Source organism: Ctenopharyngodon idella, chromosome 15, assembly GCF_019924925.1.
Source record: "Ctenopharyngodon idella isolate HZGC_01 chromosome 15, HZGC01, whole genome shotgun sequence".
Taxonomy (NCBI): domain Eukaryota; kingdom Metazoa; phylum Chordata; class Actinopteri; order Cypriniformes; family Xenocyprididae; genus Ctenopharyngodon; species Ctenopharyngodon idella.
In genome coordinates, this window is record NC_067234.1 from 21,787,738 (window position 1) to 21,807,932 (window position 20,195).

The following is a 20,195-nucleotide window of genomic DNA, read 5'->3' on the forward strand; positions in this document are numbered from 1 at the left end:
CACCCTCAGGGATGAATCAAGGAAGGCATCATATTTATCACTAAATTGTCTAATTGTTGGTAAGAGTGCTAAAGGTTGGTAAAAATTGATTTCAGTCTCTCCGAAAAAGCATTCCCATAAGGTTTTTAGTAACATTTCACAGGAAACTTTAGCTTTAAAGTGACCATGACCATCTGTTTTACGGAATATTGCAGTGTTTACTATAAATGATTTATCTGTGCACATCATTTATTTATTTATTTATTTATTTATTTATAAATTCATATGCCCTTGTAATCTTTAAATCAATATAACTTCCCCTCCTTCTTGCAGTGACATCTCTTCTCTTTTCTGATAATGGTGGGAGGGCGGGACAACTTGTCACTCACGTGAGATCAACCAATAGCAAACCACGGCCATCCAAGCTGGTTCAAGAAGACATTTCACTCTGATATATAAGTCACATTAGTAAATAAAAGACTATTGCAACTTCTGTTTCATGCCGTGTTTAAAATTCAAAATTATTGATCTTTGTGATATACTGTATGAATGTCAGGTAAAGGTGAAACATATAAAATTTCTGCTTACATTAATCCAGAATAATTACATTTGAATCATTTTTGTGCTGGCTGCATTGATCGGACACATTTGTGGCTCTGTGCCCAGCCAGCATCCAGAAATCGTCTTCACATTAATGTGACAGTGTCACCTGTAACGGGTGGCTGCCGAAAAACATTTGAGGAATGAAGATGGGCAAGACGCCCGCAGGTGCTCAGCCCAGTGGGCAGGAGAGGTCAGAATATAGAAAATCCTCGCCACTAGCAGATACAGGGAGCACAACAAACAGAAATGGCAGTTGGATGTTTCAGCAGTGAATGCCACAGAGGTAGCATATGTCCTCAGTCCTGCCTCTGGTGTGATTAATAAATCACTCTGACTCGAACATAAAAACGAATGTGTTCAGTCGTCAAGATGCCTTCTTAATTGGGCTCTTAAAAGGGAATAATTATGATAATTGCTGCTGCTTCTTGTGGCTCTCACCTGAGCATCATCGCTGAGGAGGTAAGGAAAGCTCTCTGGCCAAGCACTCGATTTTCCTCTTCTATGCATGACATGCAGCCATTTGTATTAGTGAGATTGACTGTGACTCGTCCAGATAGAATGACGCAGAAAAGAGAGAAGGGTAAAAGGAAGGGTTCAGACAAAAGGTGAATGGAGGATATTGTCTGTAATAACTGGAGGTGACATTGTACAGTTAAGTGACAAATTGTCCTCTTTGTGCCAGATGAATAGTGCGGGTAAAAATGATTACCTTAATAAAGAGATGAGCAACGCGTCACTTGCAGTTCGGAATCTTTATTTAATTCAGTTTTCTATGATCTTGCCTTCAGGTCCTGACCCCTTTAAATCCTTGTGAATTTTCATTGAGAGATTGAATGTGCAAAAGTACATGTTCTAAAAATCGATGGGCCATTGATTGCCTGACATATTATTGTACAAAATGTATCCCTCTTTTTTTTCATCTCATTTAAAAACAGTGTTATTTTTGTATTATTTATATACTATTAAAGTATTTATTATTTTAGATATCTTGATAAGTGCTTTTGTCATTTTAATCAGTTTTATTTTTTATATTTCTATTTAACTTTATATTTATCTCAGTTTTTGTTTGAGTAATTTTAGTACTTAATCATATTTTATTACAGCTAGTAATAAATATTCAATCAAATATTTGTATTTTATTTTATTTTATTTCAACTTTATTTCAATTAACAGAAATTACAAAAACATTGCATTCTAAATACATAGACATTAATATGAAGTTGGTTCCCCTTTGCATCTAGAACAGCTTCCACTCTTCTGGGAAGGCTTTCCACAAGATTTTGGAGTGTTTCTGTGGGAATTTTTGCCCATTCATCCAGTAGAGTATTTGTGATGTTGGATGAGAAGGCCTGGCTCGCAATCTCCGTTCCAGTTCATCCCAAACGTGTTTGATGGGGTTGATGCCAGGGCTCTGTGCGGGTCAGTCAAGTTCTTCCAAACTAGACTCATCCAATTATGTCTTTATGGACCTTGCTTTGTGCACTGGAGCGCAGTCATACTGTTATCCCTCCTCCACCAAACTTTACTGTTGGCAGAATACAGTCAGGAAGGTAACATTCTCCTGGCATCCACCAAACCCAAACTAGCCCATCAGACTGCCAAACAGAGAAGCATTTCCACTGCTCCAGAGTCCAGTGACGGCGTGCTTTACACCACTCCATCCAATGCTTGGCATTGTACTTGATGCTGTGAGGCTTGCATGCAGCTGCTTGGCCATGGAAATCCATTCCATGAAGCTCCCGCCTCACAGATTTTATGCTGGAAGTTTGGAACTCTTCAGCTGTGGAATCAGCAGAGCGTTGGTGACTTTTACGCACCATGCGCCTCATCACTCGGTGACCCCACTCTGTGACTTTACGTGGACTTTGTGGCTGAGTTGCAAATGTTCCTAAATGTTTCCAATTTCCAAATACCACTTACAGTTGACAGTGGAATATCTAGCAGGGATGAAATTTTCACAAAATGACTTGCAAAGGTGGCATCCTATCACAGTACCCCACTTGAATTCACTGAGATCTTCTGATGGTCCCATTTTTGTTTTTTCACAAATGTTTGTAAATGCAGACTGCATGGCAGGGTGCTTGATTTTATACACCTGTGGCAATGGGTCTGACTGAAACACGTCAAGATCAGATCATAAGAGTGTCCTAAATTTATTATATATGAATGTATCATTGCTTAAATAAACCTTCAGTTATCTCATTTATAGTCTTGTGACATGAAAACCATCCTGGAGTTTTCCTTTGAGAGGTATAATTATAAAATCAGAGGTTAATATTCAGGAAAGACTTTTATATTTGATAATTTATTTGCAGTAAGGTTAATGAGGGCTATTGCTTTATTACAGGAGGCAATTATATGAAAACGTAGGTCATCACAGTTGTGTGCTGGCAAAAAAATAAAAATACTCCACATGCTTAAAAGCAAGAGCCTCAGTAGTGTTGTAGTCAAGACCACCTAATCAGAGACCAAGTCGAGGCCAAGACCAATGTGTATTGAGACCAAGACAAGACCAAGACTTTAAGGGGTTGAGACCAAGACAAGACCAAAACCAATGCAGGGCGAGACCGAGTCAAGACTAGACTAGCACTGAAACTAACACTAAACTCAGATTCATCTGAAAGATCCGCATTTATTGCCTGAGACATGACTTATTTTTAATCATTACATTCAATTAGAATAAGAAGACACTACACTGTAAAAAGTAATACGCTATATCTACTCCATAAAATTTTGGCAAAAGATTACAAGCAATATCATTAATTAAATTCAACAAATAGAATTGAGTTAGAATTAATCAAATTAATTCCTTAAATGTCAAAGAGTAAAATTTAAACAAAAATATCTGAATAACAGACAGACGTCAAAGATGAATTAACAACTCTTTATTTTGTATTGCCAACACTGAAGACACCTGATGATAACAAGCAGAATCACTGAAGGAAAGAGAAACATAAGAATTAACAGAGGTTTAGATGTTGATTTTATTGAAAATGTTTGGTCACCATTGTGGTGATCAGTGTTTCATTTAGCTGGGCAGTTTGACTTTGTTTTTTTTATGTCAGTTTTGTGTTTTTTGTAATGGTGTTTGCTAGTTTTACACAATTTAAATGGTTGACTTTTTTAAGGAATTATTTTTTTTTTAAGGAATTAGTTAATTTGATTTTAATTCTTATATGTTGAATTTAATTAATTATATTGTTTGTAATCTTTTGCCATTTTATTGAGTAGATAGAGCGTATTACTTTTTACAGTGTACATAGAGCTGTTACCAATCAAATGAAATCACTAACAACAAAATTCATCTTTGTGCAGCAGAGGTGGCAAAGAAGTAGCATCTGAATTGGTAAAATTACAAATGCATAAATACTGTTCATAAATAATCAGACAATGCACCGGCAATTTAGTGATATCCCCGCAGTTGTGGTCTTGACCGGTCTTGAAACAAAATCCCGAGTCCTCTTAGTCTGAGACCGAAACAAGACCGAGTACAAGTACTACAACACTAGCCTCAGGCATTAAAATGTCTTCATTTCCAATGCAGGTTTTCATCGGCAAAGATGAGGCTGGCTTTAATGACATAGCAGAACAGAACAGCGATGGCAAAAAGGATTTCCCAAAATCTCATTATAACGCTTAAACCATATTGGTGTTTCCACGCTCCCTGGAAATGTCCCATATTCTTTTTTTCCCACTCTTTTAGTTGGTGGATATGGCTGCTGAAGTAATTTTTGAGTAAGTCTGTCTGAATGTCTGACAGGCTCCAATGGTTTGAAATGTCTGTGCACCGTGAGTTTAGAAAACATGCCTCTGGTGAACACCCTGCCACAGGAACATGACAGGAAAACTGGGAAATCTAATGGCTTCTAAATGTTCTTTCATGGGCTGCAGGCTCTGAAGATGATTTACACTAGATACCTCACCAGGTGTTTTTATAAACCGCCTTCCACACGTAAAATGTGTGATAAAATGTCCATATTCAACTCAGTGGGCCATAAATGGATTTTCTATAGCTGCGTGGCCCCTTAAGTCATGTTTCAGGGTGGTGGTTATGGTGGAAGCAACTTGCGAAATCAACTTTTGTAGCCATATAACTTCACAATAATCTTTGAAAAGTAAGATAAAAGATGGATAGGCAGATAAAAGTGAAGACGGATAAAAAGACGGAGTTTAGAGCCTTGAGAACACATGGATTTCTGCTTTTGAACTTTGTCAACACTGAGTTATTACCAAGTATGTCAGCACTGTATCCACAGCCACTGGATTTGAAGACTCGCTTCTTTGACCATCCACCATTTTAGAAAGACTGAAGCAAAATGTCAAATGCTGAACTTCAAACGTCATGCGGGCAGCGGCAGCAGGTTGTGGTGTTGTTTATTAGAGAGCACATCCAGAATATCTCACCCAAGGGCTGCATTTTCTTTCTGGTAGTTTGATTCGAGGTAATGAAGTCAATGACCATTAATGTACTAATGTACTGCTTGTCCATGGAAAAAAAAAATGGTTTTAATGTACTCATTGTTGCTTTATTAAGGTTTTTAAAAACTGCAACTACAAACATCATGTGGTGTAACCATAAAGTTAGTGAGTTTTCTTCATTTTAATATCAGTTTTACCACCATAATAATAATAATAATAATAATAATAATAGGTAGTAAAAGCAATTTCATATGCATTCAAGCAATTTTATGTATGAATTGCATATTTATGTATTTTTGAATAAATTAATAGATCTGGACAAAAACAATGGGAGCCATGTGATTACAGCACTTTATAATAACCAGATAATTGATGCTGTTTTAATTACCCTGTATTTGAATGCTTTCTGACTTATTTTGAATTATGTATAATTATATCTTATAGAAATGGTTTTAATTCTGCAACACAACTCAGATGGGGTTCAGAAATAGCCATGGGATTGTAAAGGGAGACAGGTCTGTGAAGAAAAGGAGATTAACATTTAGTGTACTTTTATCATTCCCTGAGGACGACCAGTTGCACCAATTCTTCAAAGTCACAAACACAGGTGATAAACAATGAAAAAATGTAGCCTTCCACAAAAAAAAATAATCTTCCACATTTATTGAATTCCTTGTACTTTCTAAACTCCTGTAGAACACAGATAGAATTAAAGAATAGTAAAGAATAGGATTTTTCATTGACAGTAGATTACAACAAGTGACAAGGATTTTGCATCTCGAACAAGCCTATTTTCTTTTGAGTCATTTAATCATTCATTAAACTGATTCTTTCAAAAAACTCATTCATTCAGGAACGAAACAGGTGACTGACTTTATGAGTGAGTCACTGAATCATTCACTCAACCAACTCATTCAAAAACGCTGATTCATTCAGGAATGAAACAGGTGACTGGCTTTATGAGTGAGTCATTGAATCATTCACTCATGCAACTCATTCAAAAACGCTGATTCATTCAGGAAAGAAACAGGTGACTGGCTTTATGATTTAGTCATTGAATCATTCACTCAACCAATTCATTCAAAAACACTGATTCATTCAGGAACAAAACAGCACTTCTGTGTGTTTCTCGAAAACAGTTGATTTTGCTTTGACCTAGTTCGGAAATATTTTTACTGGCAAAGCGAGAATAAAGTAATCATGTCAAAAATGAATAGTTACTCAATGTTAACCTTTTGCACACTCGCAATTGTGTTGGTCTGAATCAGCAAGGCTGTGATTATTAGTTTGCTGCATTATAAGAACACACTGAGGTAAAAACTGGCGCTCAGTGGTTCTTAATGTCATTGATTACTTCGAGAACATCAGAACACAATGTGAGGGAGTTTTCTGTGATGATGAATTGGCTTCTTTCTGGCTTTGGTGTGGTCTTGATCTCATTAAATTTCTCTGGAACAGAAATCATGCCCCTCACTATATTTCTGTTAAATAATTCTCACACATGCACCTAAGACAAATTATACTCTGCATACTATCAGCTATTTTCATCTTCAAGGTTATAGCATGCTTTGCCTGAAAAAGCAGGAAGCACCAGAAAGACGAGTATAAATCAATGGTGGATTATTTCATGGTCTGGTAACTTCAGATGGCTGTTATATAATATGAATGTGGAAAAATATGTATAGACTTGCTTATAGTTGATGTGTCATAACATAAAATGCTAAAGTAATTGTTAGACATTTGCTCATGAATATGCTAAAATCATGTTGTTCATATTAGTCTCTATCATACATTATGGGAAAATGAAGTTTTATCATTTTTCACTGCATTCTAAAAGCTCTTGAGTGTTGATTATGCTCTTGACTGTATTTTCAGCTTTAAAGAAAGTTTAAAAAGCATAAATCATGAAGACAGATATTTAGCTAGTTTATATTTAAAATGGTATCATGTTGCGCGTCACATCAGTGATGTTCAAAGAGACTTTGATACAAGCCCTAACTGTGGGGTTTGCTTTCCACATCACTGTTCATGTGCCAAATGTCCTAGATTTTCAAGGGGCATCCATCTTTGGAGTCAAAATTTTCACAGACAATCTTTATTATATGTGTACATGCAAACTTGACTGCATTAATCAGTTTAACTTTCACACAAATGTTGCTTTTTGCTTTCTAAAAGCTTTCAAAGAGAGGTTGAAGATTATTGGGTAAGAAAATCAAATCAAACTCCCAATTAGTTTGCATTTTTTACAGCCAGTATACTTTTATTTGGAGTGTGTTTGGCAGAAGTGACATTTGGGGTAAATTTATTTATAGCATGGGCCATTGAAATTTTATTAAGTCAAATCAGTGAGAATTTACAATCTAGTAATGCACATGTTCAAACCATTTTAAATGTTTCCCATGGGCTGGACGTTATAGTTGAACACTGTTGCTGTCCAAGGCTGTTTATCACGATGGCTCATGTTCATGCTTTATTTTTATCATGCCCTCTGGCGTTATCAATGGCATTATCATAAGATTCGTTATTAAATTTAACAGAATTTTGAATGCACTTGAGTGACATGTGGTTTCTAGAATGTTTTGCAAAGCTGGATTGCTGGGGCGCTAGGACTTTTCAATCCAACTTTGTAGGCTATCGCTCTGCTCATCTGTGCTTGTGCATTCCAGATAGACTACCAAGTTTGTGCATCAGTGGTGTGGATTTTTTGCTGACATCAATAGATGGCGACAGATGACTGTTTTTATGAATCATTTCATTTGAATCGTTCTTTCAGCTTATTCAAAAATGCTGTTTCATTCAGGAACAAAACAATAAACTTTGTGCTTCTCAATACTAAAATGGATGCTTCCTCGTTTCCTCACTCCTCTGTCCTCCAGCTCGTGACCCAGCTGGAAAATGATCAAAGTTAGCCATCTTGAAGGACATCTTAATTCTCTAATTGGAGCGTAAGGAACGAGGTGTGATTAAGCTTCCAGATGAGCTATGTGTGAGGATATACATGATATACAGGTTATTGAAAAAAAACAGACCTAGTATAAATTCCCCTCCCCCTTCACATTTTTCACAACAATTTTAATTTACGCTTTACCTTTTCATTTTAAATAAACCATACATTTCACATATTTCAACAGGGCATCTTGGATACATCATTGCTGCCTTCAAAACTTGATCAGATGACGGTATCTCAGGAGACATTGGATTCGGATGTGCCTTGATGCCTTCCTAAAAACGATAATCCTCCGAAGACAGCATTTTTAAGCTTTCGGTTGTAGTCATTGAATCATTCAATTAATCGTTTTGTTCAACAGCGCTGATTTATTCAGGAGCGATACAAATATGAATGAGTCGTTGAGTTATTCATTTAACCGATTAGTTCAAAAATGCTGATTGATTTAAGAACAAAACCATGCTGTTTTGCACTGTTAGATCAACTTTGATTTTGTTCGAGATTATTTTCGTTGGCAGACTAAACATGGAAACTCGCAATTGTGCAGTTAGTCTGAAACAACATGGCTGCAAATGATGATGTTGTATATTACAAGGTTTAAACACAATGAGTGCAACCAGCATGTTGATGACTTGAGACTATAATTTGAGATTTGTTTAGATATAAGTTTAGCATCCTGTACATGCTAAACTTATTTCAATGTTACAGTTTAAAAGTAAATGCACATTGTTCTTAAAGGGGCCATACTCACCCATCTTACCTTTAATCCATACTGAATTTACATACAGAGCCTGCTTCTCTTTTTGTTATTAAATCCATAGAGAAAAGGGAAGTCATTTTAGTATTGCTTGTACAGACCGTTAATTAAACCCTGCAGTGTGTTAAAGACTGTGGTTAACTCTCAATGATGTGGCTCAGAGGATGTGAGCGAGGAACTGAAGATCCCAAGCGAGGCAAAAAAAGGATTTAGGTTTCTTATCGGAGTGCTGCGGGTGTCCGTATCCAAGTCTTCCATTGTGACATTTGTTCTCATCTGGAAACTCAGAAAACCCCAAAGGCTATGAACACTCTGTCATAAGAAATGCATTGTGAATATGAAGAAAGAGCTTTATAGACAGAAATATGGTTTGATAACTGTACTGAATTCATGATTGTGAGAATTTTTAGAGTAGCAGTTTACACTGCAGCTTTCTCCAAACTAGAAAAAACAGCTACAAAAACAGCTAAAAAGTTAAACAAGAATGGCTGTTTTACATACAGTTGGAAGGACAATGCTTGCCAACAAGGTGGGATTATAACCTTATCACAGTAAAGCCCTGGAGTTTTACCACTGTCTAGTCGAGATCAAATAGGACAGCCTCAGGCTCCTGCTGTTTGACTGCAATATATAATCAAACCTGTCAAATTCACTGCAGTAGGACTCAATACTAATTACAAATGCTGAACTTTGGCTTGTGCTTGGAGCTGTAAAAATGCATGATCATTCAACTAACACACCAAAAGGAATTGCTAAAATAATGACCATTTTTGTTACATTTTTATTAACATACAGTTGTAATTTATTTAGTTTTATTATTTAGCACTTTTTAGTACTTTATTCTAGTACTTTAAACAAAAATGAGAAATGTTTCCTTGGCAACTATAGCATACATTACTTGAAAATGTTTTTATGGGTTTAGTTTTAGCTAACGATAATAATCCTGGATATGACAGGAGGATAATGATATGGTAATGATATGACAATGTTGATATGTTTGGTCTTGGCACACAAACACTGCTGTGAGCATACATGAATTACCCAGAGCAGATCTATACAGGTGGAGCTGGGGAAGGTGGAGGGTTTCTGAAAGCGTGCTGCAACTGCTACAGAAAATACTGACCAAGTATTTGAAGGTTGAGCAGCAAGCTCATTGGCTACTGATACAGCAGGAACCAATCAGCTGTGCCCTATAGAGAATGATGTGATTGCGAGCAGATTGAGTTTAGGACCTATCAGCGCCATCTAGAGTTTCATGACAGAACTTTGAATTTCACAGTTCATTAAAGGGATAATTCACCCAAAAATGAAATTTCTGTCATTCATTATTCACCCTCATGTTGTTCTAAACCCATAGGACTTTTGTTCATCTTCAGAACACAAATGAAGATTTTTTTGATGAGATCTGAGAGCTTTTTGTCCTTCCATAGAAAGCTATGCAAATGACACTTTTTTAATAACCTTTTTTAAAAATAACTTTATAATTGTGTATGTTTATTAAAATATGATATTAAATTGAAATGAAAATAAAATATAAATGCAATAAAAAATAGATAAAGTTACAGATAATGACCATGCTGCACACACCTACTTTATATTTTGATCTTTTCTAATTTACATCTCTGAACAATTTGTATAATTCATCAACTAGATGAAAAATAATAGCTTAATTGAAGCATACTTTATTATGTTTGTTGGACTGTTGCATATAGAGGAAGTGTCTATCCATCACATTAATAACATCATTTCATAAACAACCTGCAGGGACAGAATTGATTTATACAGATATTTTCCAAATATCTCTTGGACTTAATCTATATAAAATGCAAATTCCTTAGACATTGCACTTGGATGTTAATTTGAGAACGTTTGCATTTGCTTTGTTTCTAAACACCCTTGTGTTTCCATGGAAATGGGTCAGTTATGCATTTCAAGTAAAAGATTTTTGTCTTTCTTTCTTTTTCTTTCTCCATTAATCTCTTTCAAGGGTACAGGTTAGACTCGCTACAATCTACAAACGGATACACATATTCCCTCGCACACACATTCCAGGGTAAATTATCGTTCCCATCTGACTGCATTGCAACACAGGAACCACATCTGCTGAATCTGTAAACAAGCAGTGCGCTGTTCATCAGACGCAGTGAAAACGACCAGAAAGAGCCTCATATTTCTCAGGCTGATTGTATCAGAGGTGTCCTCAGGGCAGATCTGAAACAAATGGATCACACAGCCACAAGGGCTATCGATTTCTATCGCTATAAATATACATCTCCCTCCTAAATATTTCAAAGCTGTTTTGCAATGCAATTTATGCTTTCAAGAAGTATGCACCTCATACTGTAATTCTTTGGACATTTTTTATGATATTATTCTCATGTTAAGGATGTTTGTAGTTTAATTTTAGTCCAAAGCTCATTGCATGCTCTTTACAGGCATGATAAAGGAAAATTCCTATTTTAAATCAACTGATATAGTTTATTTTCTCAAAAAATCTGTTTTCTTTTTCTTTTTTCATTTAATCTGTTCTCTCCACTTTCCTTGGTCCATTTCTGCCATGAGCAATCTAATAAGCTGAGCAGCATCGAGTAACTGAGAAATGATAGATGGAAAACGTTTTTGGTCATTTGTTTCATTAATGTTGCTGACATATCGAAATGGGTGAGAAATGGACCACTAGGGCTGGAAGCCCTGACATTTTTACTGTCACTTTGACATTTTATCATTAGAGAAAATATGTAAATAGACTATCTTCTAAACAGACCAGAGTGAATTTCCAGACAATTTCAATATGTGCTGGTTCAGGGTTCTTCTTCTTCAACCCTAACATGAAGTGTCTTTTTGCAGTAAAAAAAAGGTTAAATCATTTTTGGCCAATATATATTTTATTTTTATGTAAGCAATAAGGTACGAGAGGCTGTGCTGTATCATGAATAAGTCACGGCTGAAGGGCATTGTTAGGCATGATGCAAAGCAGTTACAGTTTCCACACAATACAAATATTAAAGCCAAAAAGATGTATCAATGCAACTTTCATGAAGTAAACTTTCACTAAAGCCTTCCTTCCGCCGGAAAAAATAGTCCCTGACCGTGAACAGCAACAGAAGTTACATTATTACGCCATTAGATGACGGCAAAGACTGTCTTTATGAGTGTGTCAGTCAGTAGCAAAGACTTTTATATTGAAAAGACTGAATTGTTGTGAACACGGAACAAGACGCAACTGACAAACGCTTTGACTAGCGCTGTCAGTCACGATAAAACCCCTTAACTGTTAAAAGGACAAGATAATGCAGCAGATATTTAAACAGATTTTTTATTATGAACATAGGACTGACCTCAAGGAAAACACTAAATCTGAATGCAGGTAATAAACTCACTCACTCATTCTCTTTCTCACAATACTCTTCTACATAATACAGTAAGCTTCAATGAACAATATCAATTGAGAACATACAGTTTACATTGCTAAGAGTGGTTGCTAAGGGTGTTGTGTAGTGATACACAGAACCGTTGGGTGAAGCGGTCATAGCTGTGTTTTATTGTGAAATCAGAATCAAGGACAGGAACTAACCATTTTATAATTTATTTTATACACCAGTCAAAACTTTGGGGTCATGTTTTTTTTAAGAGAATTTAATACTTTTATTGAGTAAGGATGTATTAAATTGATCAAAAGTGTCAATAGACATTTCTGATATACATTTCAAATATATGCTTTTCTTTTAAAATCTCTATTCATTAAAGAATCCTGAGGGGGAAAAAAAATGTATCATGGTTTTTCACAAAAATATAAAGCAGCACAACTGTTTTCAACATTGATAATAGAGTGCAACAGGCGGGTTCCAGAAGTAAAACTCCATTGAGTTTCTCCAGAGGGAAACTGGTTTTTAACAATTTTCTTTTCAAATTTTTTAAAAAGGTTTATACTTGCAGTGAGGTATGAGGTTGTTAATCAATAGTACTTGTGTCAGGTGTGGTTGATATAAAGAGCTCTTGACAAATGAGATTATAATACAGTCTTTTAATATATCCACGTAAGAGAAACACAAGGAGAGCAGGCAAACGCATACACTTCACATAGATGACACCAGACAGAACCAGTACCAAACAGGGAGTATAAATACACGGATGAACTAATGAGATAATTAATGGGCAACAGGTGAACGGAATTCATCAATCAAAGGGAAAAAACTGAAACACACTAGGAAACTGGGTCAACTTATAAATACAAAACTGAACATAAACCTGACAATTTGCTTCTGTTGAATCCGTTAGCCCACATTATTTCAAATTTAAAATAATAGTGTTCAACAGCAGAATGTATGGTGAAAACTACATTACCCACGATGCTGTAGAAAATTCCACCAATCAGAAAGTCGAAACAAGCAAAAAGATCCCGTTAGCTCCTCCCATTCCCATGAAACACAGCAAATGACATAATCGAGTGTCCCTATGCTTTCAAAATACTATTTGAATATATATGCATATTTTGCAATAAACTATATATATATATATATATATATACACACACACACACACACACACACACATACATACATATATAATCAATATTTTTAAATGAGTAACTTTATATTTCTCCATAATTTTAGTAATAGTTCTTTCTATCACTAAGCCGTTAAGTACACAGTCTTCTACCTTTGTCTTTTTGTCTGATTTTCAAGTACTTTTTTTTACTTTACATTTTCATGCCCCTGAACATGACACTGAACAAAACAAACTGTGATTTGTTGATTTACATGTCAGTCAGACTTCCTCTTGGGTGGTCCTTGGCCAATGAAAGCTGTGACAGAGTCGTTTCTTGAATCAGCATATTAGAATGATTTCTGATGGATCATGTGCCACTGAAAACTGGAGTAATGATGCTGAAAATTCAGCTTTGCATCATAGGAGTAAATGACATTTTAAAATATACTGAAATAGAAAAGAACAAAAAAGTTATTTTTTTTCTTTATAATACATGCTATTAATGTTTATCTGCCACAGGTAGGTGTAGATTATTAAAAATATATAAATAAAAACACTTTCATGTTTCATGTTTCACAGAACAAATAACAGCAAATGGATGAGTAAATAATGACAGGATTTGCATTTAAAATTCCATTAAAAGAGGTGCAAAGATTAAAGCATCAATAATGGCATAATTTTACCAGAAGTCAGAGTAAGCAGTTTTCGCCAGCCTGGAGTTTTGATAAGACACTTTTCTCTTTTTCTCATTGTACATCCTCCTCATTGTTCAAACCTCATGTCTTGCCAGTCAAGCAGAGAGAAGAAAGCTTTGCCTGAATATCATCAGCAACACTAACAACGATGTTAGCAAGCACACGCCACTCTCGGCGTACCATTCCTTTCGTCAATATGACAAACATACCTAAATTGACAGTTGCGTGAGCTCAAAGTGTTTCAACATCATGTGTGATTTAACGTGATGCTGTCAGCGCATGTTTAAAGTGACAGCCGTTGTCTTCATCTATGGCCTACTGCACCTGTTGTCTCGAAGTGTGTCAAGTCGAAAACTGAAAATGACTTCAGGGCATCTGATTTAGCTCCACCTGTGCTTGGTGTTGATCTCGTCAACTGAATTACTGATGAAAATGTTGCCGTTTCTTTTCTTTTACAGTTTATTTGGAGCAGCAATGGAGCAGCATCGCATGATCTCACAAAAGAAGGAAGAGGCATCTGTCTTTTTAAGACTTAAAAATGTCTTTCTGGACCTTGGGCACCAGGTTATTTAAAACAGATGTGCACAGAGAGAAAAGCAAACAAGGTAAGAGAGATGGCTAATAAGTAGAAGAGACAAACACTCAAAGCTGTGACATGCTTTTCATTGATATAATAAAGGAATAGAGCAAGTCTGTAATCTCAGGCATGTTGATTACAGATGCTCAGAGAGAAATGTAAGCAGATATGCTTCGGAGCATTATGAATCAGTGTGTCGAATCATGATTCGGATCGCGTGTCAAACCGCCAAACTGCTGAAATCACGTGACTTTGGCGCTCTGAACTGCGGATTCGACACGCTGATTCATAACGCTCCGAAGTTTCATAAAGCAGTGTTTTGAAATCGTCCATCACTATATAAGTCGTTATTTTGTTTTTTGGCGCACCAAAAATATTCTCGTCGCTTTATAATATTAATATTGAACCACTGTACTCACATGAACTGATTTAAATATGTTTTTAGTACATTAATGGATTTTGAGAGAAGAAATGTCATTGCTGGCTATGGAGGCCTCACTGAGCCATCGGATTTCAACAAAAATATCTTAATTTGTGTTCCGAAGATTAACGAAGATCTTATGGGTGTGGAACGGCATGAGGGCGAGTAATAAATGACAGAATTTTCATTTTTGGGTGAACTAACCTTTTAACTAATATAGAAACAAGCTTAACTAATCAGTAAGTAATATCAAATTTAGGACTAAGATATTTTCTTATTAGGTAATCAATTACTGAATTAGATTGGCATCATTAAGAACTAATAGGTAACTATGAATAAAGAATTTCTAAATAATTTCTAATCACAACATGTCTGAGATGTGAGAAATTGTCTTTTTTTACTCTCAACATGGTCATAAAATGCATCACTAATTACTCAAGTGTAGTGACTCTGCAGGAAGTACTTGTGTACTTGTGAAGTAAGTGTTTTCACTTTAAAATAATGGTCCAGATCACTAGTAGTTCCTGCAGAGTCACTGGGTAACACTTGAGTAATTACTGATGCATTTTATGACTATATTCAGAGTAAAAATGATGACTGATTACGTCTCAGACACACTTTATAAGACACTTCTTTATAATTTGTCAGTTAGTTAATAGTTATTAATGAGGCTAATCTCATTAAAGCTGAAGTCCGTAACTTTTTTTTGGTTAAAAATAATCCAAAATAAATTTTTGAGCAAATACATAACCAGCCAGTGTTCAAAACTATCTCCTTACCATAGCCCAATTCACAACGATAAACTTGTAATAATGTATTCTAATTTGAAATTTAAACATACCGTCGTTCGTCTTTGCGTCATTACGTCATGTCTGTAAACAGAAAGAAGGAGTCCCAGCTAGTAAAATTCTTTCTGATCGTAAAAACCTTATCTGATGGTCCATGTAATTATTGATTACCTAATAAGGAACTGTCTCCTAAATTAGATATTACTTACTGATTAGTTAAGCTTGTTTCTATATTAGTTAATAGTAGTAGCTGAAGTGTTAATGTAGTACTACTCATTAGTCCTGCATAGTTGATTGATTGATTGATTGATTGATTGATTGGATTCTATTTTTGGCAAATGTAAAGGCTTTTTCACACCAAAAGTGAAATGAATAAGCCTCAGGCTGAAAGAAATGCAAATTCATGCCTGTCCAGTAGAGGGCGCAGCTCAAACAAACCTTTTCATCTGTTTCCGATTTCTCTCAACATGACAGAAGAGGCGTCAGTCAATAAATGGAAAAAGTAACTCAGATATTTTGCTGTAAATTTAAAAAGTAATGTGATACTTTACTAGTTACTTGAAAAAGTAATCTGATTACGTAGTGCACGTTACCTACTTCTAATGCGTGTAAGAATATTTCACAACGTTACCGTTTTAACTTTTTTTTATCAAATAATTGTATCACTGATGAACATGAGACATCTTTCAAATATCTTACAAACCCCAAATGGATTGTGAATGGTATTTTATATACACCCTTAGCAATGCAGAAATATAAATAACCATGCTAATAATTTATAATCATTATGATCAATTAAATCAAATGCAATATTTTTTTTCCAAAGCACATGAATATCCTTTGAATGACATTATCCATTTTTTCTATTACTCCTTGTACATTTTCAGACTTCTCGAGCATGTAAGTTGTATGAGAATGTGTGTGTTCTCATCTGTTAAGACCTGCCCTGAATCTGTCTCCACTGTTTGTCAGACTGTCAGTCTGCCACCCCACCCCCCACGCGGCACATGGCACTAAACTGTCCTTGTATTGAGCAGCGCTCGACAGAATGTCTCCATTAACAACTTGCCTAATGCACAACAACCCTGATCTTAACCCTGGGCGACAGTAAAGTGCAACCAACAAACAAACACACAAGCATGCAAGTTCATGAGTAAGTATGCGTATTGCATGCTGCAGTCATGTACTGAGAATAGTGTGCATACTATATTTTATTTTTATTATTGCACAAATTTTTTTGAAAACATCAAGTCTCGGTTTCACTTTATTTTGATGGTCCCTTTAACACATTCTGCTGACTATGAGTAACGTTGAGCCTATAGGTCTACTAAGTCTTAGAGTATTAGTAGACTGGTAAGGTTAGAATAAGGTGACGTAGTTGCAAAGTTACTTATAGTCAACAGAATGTTCAAAACGGACCATCAAAATGAAGTGTTACTCAAGTCTCACCAGAGCAAAGAAAGACAGGCCCTGAAAGAAACAATTACTTTTTCTCATCCACTTTGTGTAATTACATTAAAATTATTCAATTTAATAAGTCTAATGGATAATTAAACTGTCCCTTTTCTTTTCATGCCACAGGGAGAGACTTTTGTAGCCTTAAGACAACTGTAACCCTTGAACTCACTTTAATGTTTTTCTAAGAATGCAGATCTTGCTGTATATAGATTATAATACAAGCAGACATTTCTTTTAAGCAACTGTCTTTGTCCAAAAAAATACAAAAATACAAAAATAAAATAGCCTTGTAGTCTTGAAGCAAAATTTAATTGTCAGAAATTGAAGAGCAGTTATAGCTGAGAAGTTCAGCAACCTTGCTCTCGTTTCAGTTCCACTGTCTTACCTCCCTGCCCAAACTGACAGGGGTGGGAATGGAGGCGTGAAGACATAGAATGAAAATATAATTTTGAAAAAAAGAGAGAGAGAAAAAGAGAAAGTTGTTTATATAGTTATGATGTACTACTGCAGAGTTTCAGTGAACATGATATAGTTTTGCATGTTTGAAGATGCTTTTAGAAAGTTTTTCCATGTGGAAGCTAACGTTTGATACTCTTATGAATCATGTTCTTCAGCTGAACATATTAGATGTCGGATATTGTCATAGGACCAGTTTAAAAATGGCTACAGTCATTGATTCCCCAGTTAGACTTAAATGAATGTTCCAGGTTCAATACAAGTTGAGCTCTATTGACAACATATGTGGCACATTGTCAATTACCACGGGAAGTATTTTCGACTTGTCCTTTGGTTTTATTAAAAAAAACAAAAGCTTGTAACTCCTAAATGGCCATCTTGATGTAGACTTGTGGGCAGCGTCCGAAATTGCATACTAAATACGTCTTTTGAATAAGTAAATACTTCACAACCATTACAAAAGTATGTTGTACATAGTATGAATGTAATCCGGATGAACATTCGTCTTGTTGTCGTTGTCAGTGTCAGTTGCGTCACTTCACTGCCATTCACAACTCCTCTCCCGTGGCCTCATGGGATAGTAAAGTGTACATCAGATGTGCTCTTCAGAATCTTGCCAGAAGAAGTAATTCATCCGGGTGCTTTTTTAATGAATACTATGAATTCGGACATACTCTTTTCACATACTGTTATATAGTAGGGAATTCAGATGCAGCCATAGTCTTCCCCTTGTAAAGTCCACGACTCACCAGACTGTATGTTTTTTCATTTTTAGTTTCAGAAAGGTCCCCCTATGAGGCCACTATGTGACTTGATGCATTTGACCGCTTTACCAAAAATACAAACTTTACATTTCTGCTTTGAAACCCTTAAAGGGATAGTTCACCCAAAAATGAAAATTATCCCATGATTTACTCACCCTCAAGCCATCCTAGGTGTATATGACTATCTTCTTTCAGACGAACACAATCTGAGATATATTTAAAAATATCTTTAGTCCTCCAATGTTTATAATTGCAGTGAATAGTGTTTTGAAGACAAAAATAATGCATCCATCCATAAAAAAAAAAAAAAAAGTAATCCATGCAACTCCAGGGGGTTAATAAAGGCCTTCTGAAGCGAAGCAATGCGTTTTTGTAAAAAAAAATATCCATATTTACAACTTTATAAATTCAAATAACTAGCTTTCGGCGGACGACCGTACGCAGGATGCACAAGTTGACTTGCCCCAAATGTGTAATCCTCTGACGTGATATATGACACAGGATGTAGGAGTATTGTAAACTTAGACGCCTCTCGCGGTTCAAACAAATAGGGCTGTGCAACAAATTTAAGCTCCTCTTCTCTTATATCAAAATCCTCTGACATTTTTTTTTAAAAATGATCATTTTAGACATTAATCCATGACCGGTGATTTGTTTTGCTCTATCCTCTGCGCCTCCGCGTTCGTCATTATGTTGTACGTCAGGTCAAAAGATACTCTTCCACCGCAAATCGACTTGCACATTCTGCGTACAGTCGTCCAGCGGAAGCTAGTTATTTGAATTTATAAAGTTTTAATTATGGGTATTTTTCTTACAAAAACGCATCGCTTCACTTCAGAAGACCTTTATTAACCCCTTGGAGTCGTATGGATTACTTTTTTTTTTTTTTTTTAATGGATGGATGCATTATTTTTGTCTTCAAAACGCAGCCCCCCATTTACAACCTTTATAAACCTTGGAGGACTAAGGATATTTTTAAATATCTCTGTGTTCGTCTGAAAGAAGATAGTCATATACACCTAGAATGGCTTGAGGGTGTGTAAATCAAGGGATAATTTTCATTTTTGGGTGAACTATCCCATTAATCTATGTGTTTAATTCTATTTTAAAGCCACCTTTTTGGTGATAACGGTTTCTGGATGCAACTTTTGCAATTGGCCCCCTAGTGGTGGTTGTAATTAACTTTTCTGTGGCAATTGACATTATGCCATAAAATTCTGTTGATGGGGCTTAACTTGTATTGAAACCAGAACATTCTGAACATCAATGTAATGAGATAGATGGTAAAATCACAGAATGAATCAACGATTGCAAAGCCGGTTTGACTTCATTGCGGATTTGTTTTCTTAAAAATAACTCCCGTGTTTGTATTGAACCACCTGAATGTGAGATTAGCATGACAAAACAAAAGCTGTCAAATTCACACTTACATTGTGTATCATTGTGAGAACAGCTTCAGATCGCCCCCACACAAATCCTGAGTTCGATTCACTCCTGTTCCTGACTTAACCGCATTACATCAGATTAACTACGAATCTGATGTGTTCAGAAATTCTGCTTGCTTTTGCCAAGCGATGCTTTACTAAACAATACCATAGCTGCTCTCCATATAAAGGTTGCCTCAACAGAGGTTAATTCAGAATAAATCCACTTTTGGAGGGGATCCTTTTGGCAGAATCCCGTCACGCTGAGTATAACCGCACATTAGAGTCCTTTAAAGCTGCTGGGAGGATCTTAACTCAGGACGATTTGAGCAATGTTCTTGAATCAACATAAGTAACCAAAAAGAGCCCTTTTGTGATTAAAATATAGGCGCACTTTCCAGAAGTTTGTGTGGTTTCCA

General features: G+C 35.8%; 1 long non-coding RNA gene across 2 annotated transcripts in view; it reads right to left on the reverse strand.

Annotated features, from left to right (window-relative positions):
* Positions 1 to 12,349: 12,349 nt before the first annotated feature.
* LOC127494972 (uncharacterized) overlaps positions 12,350 to 20,195 on the reverse strand; it is a 90,610-nt gene continuing 82,764 nt past the window's right edge. The window contains exon 4 of one of the 2 annotated variants that reach the window (XR_007925022.1): positions 12,350 to 15,758. This is a non-coding gene — a long non-coding RNA (uncharacterized LOC127494972). The remainder of the gene's footprint in view (positions 15,759 to 20,195) is intronic. The other variant, XR_007925023.1, reaches the window with a different exon arrangement.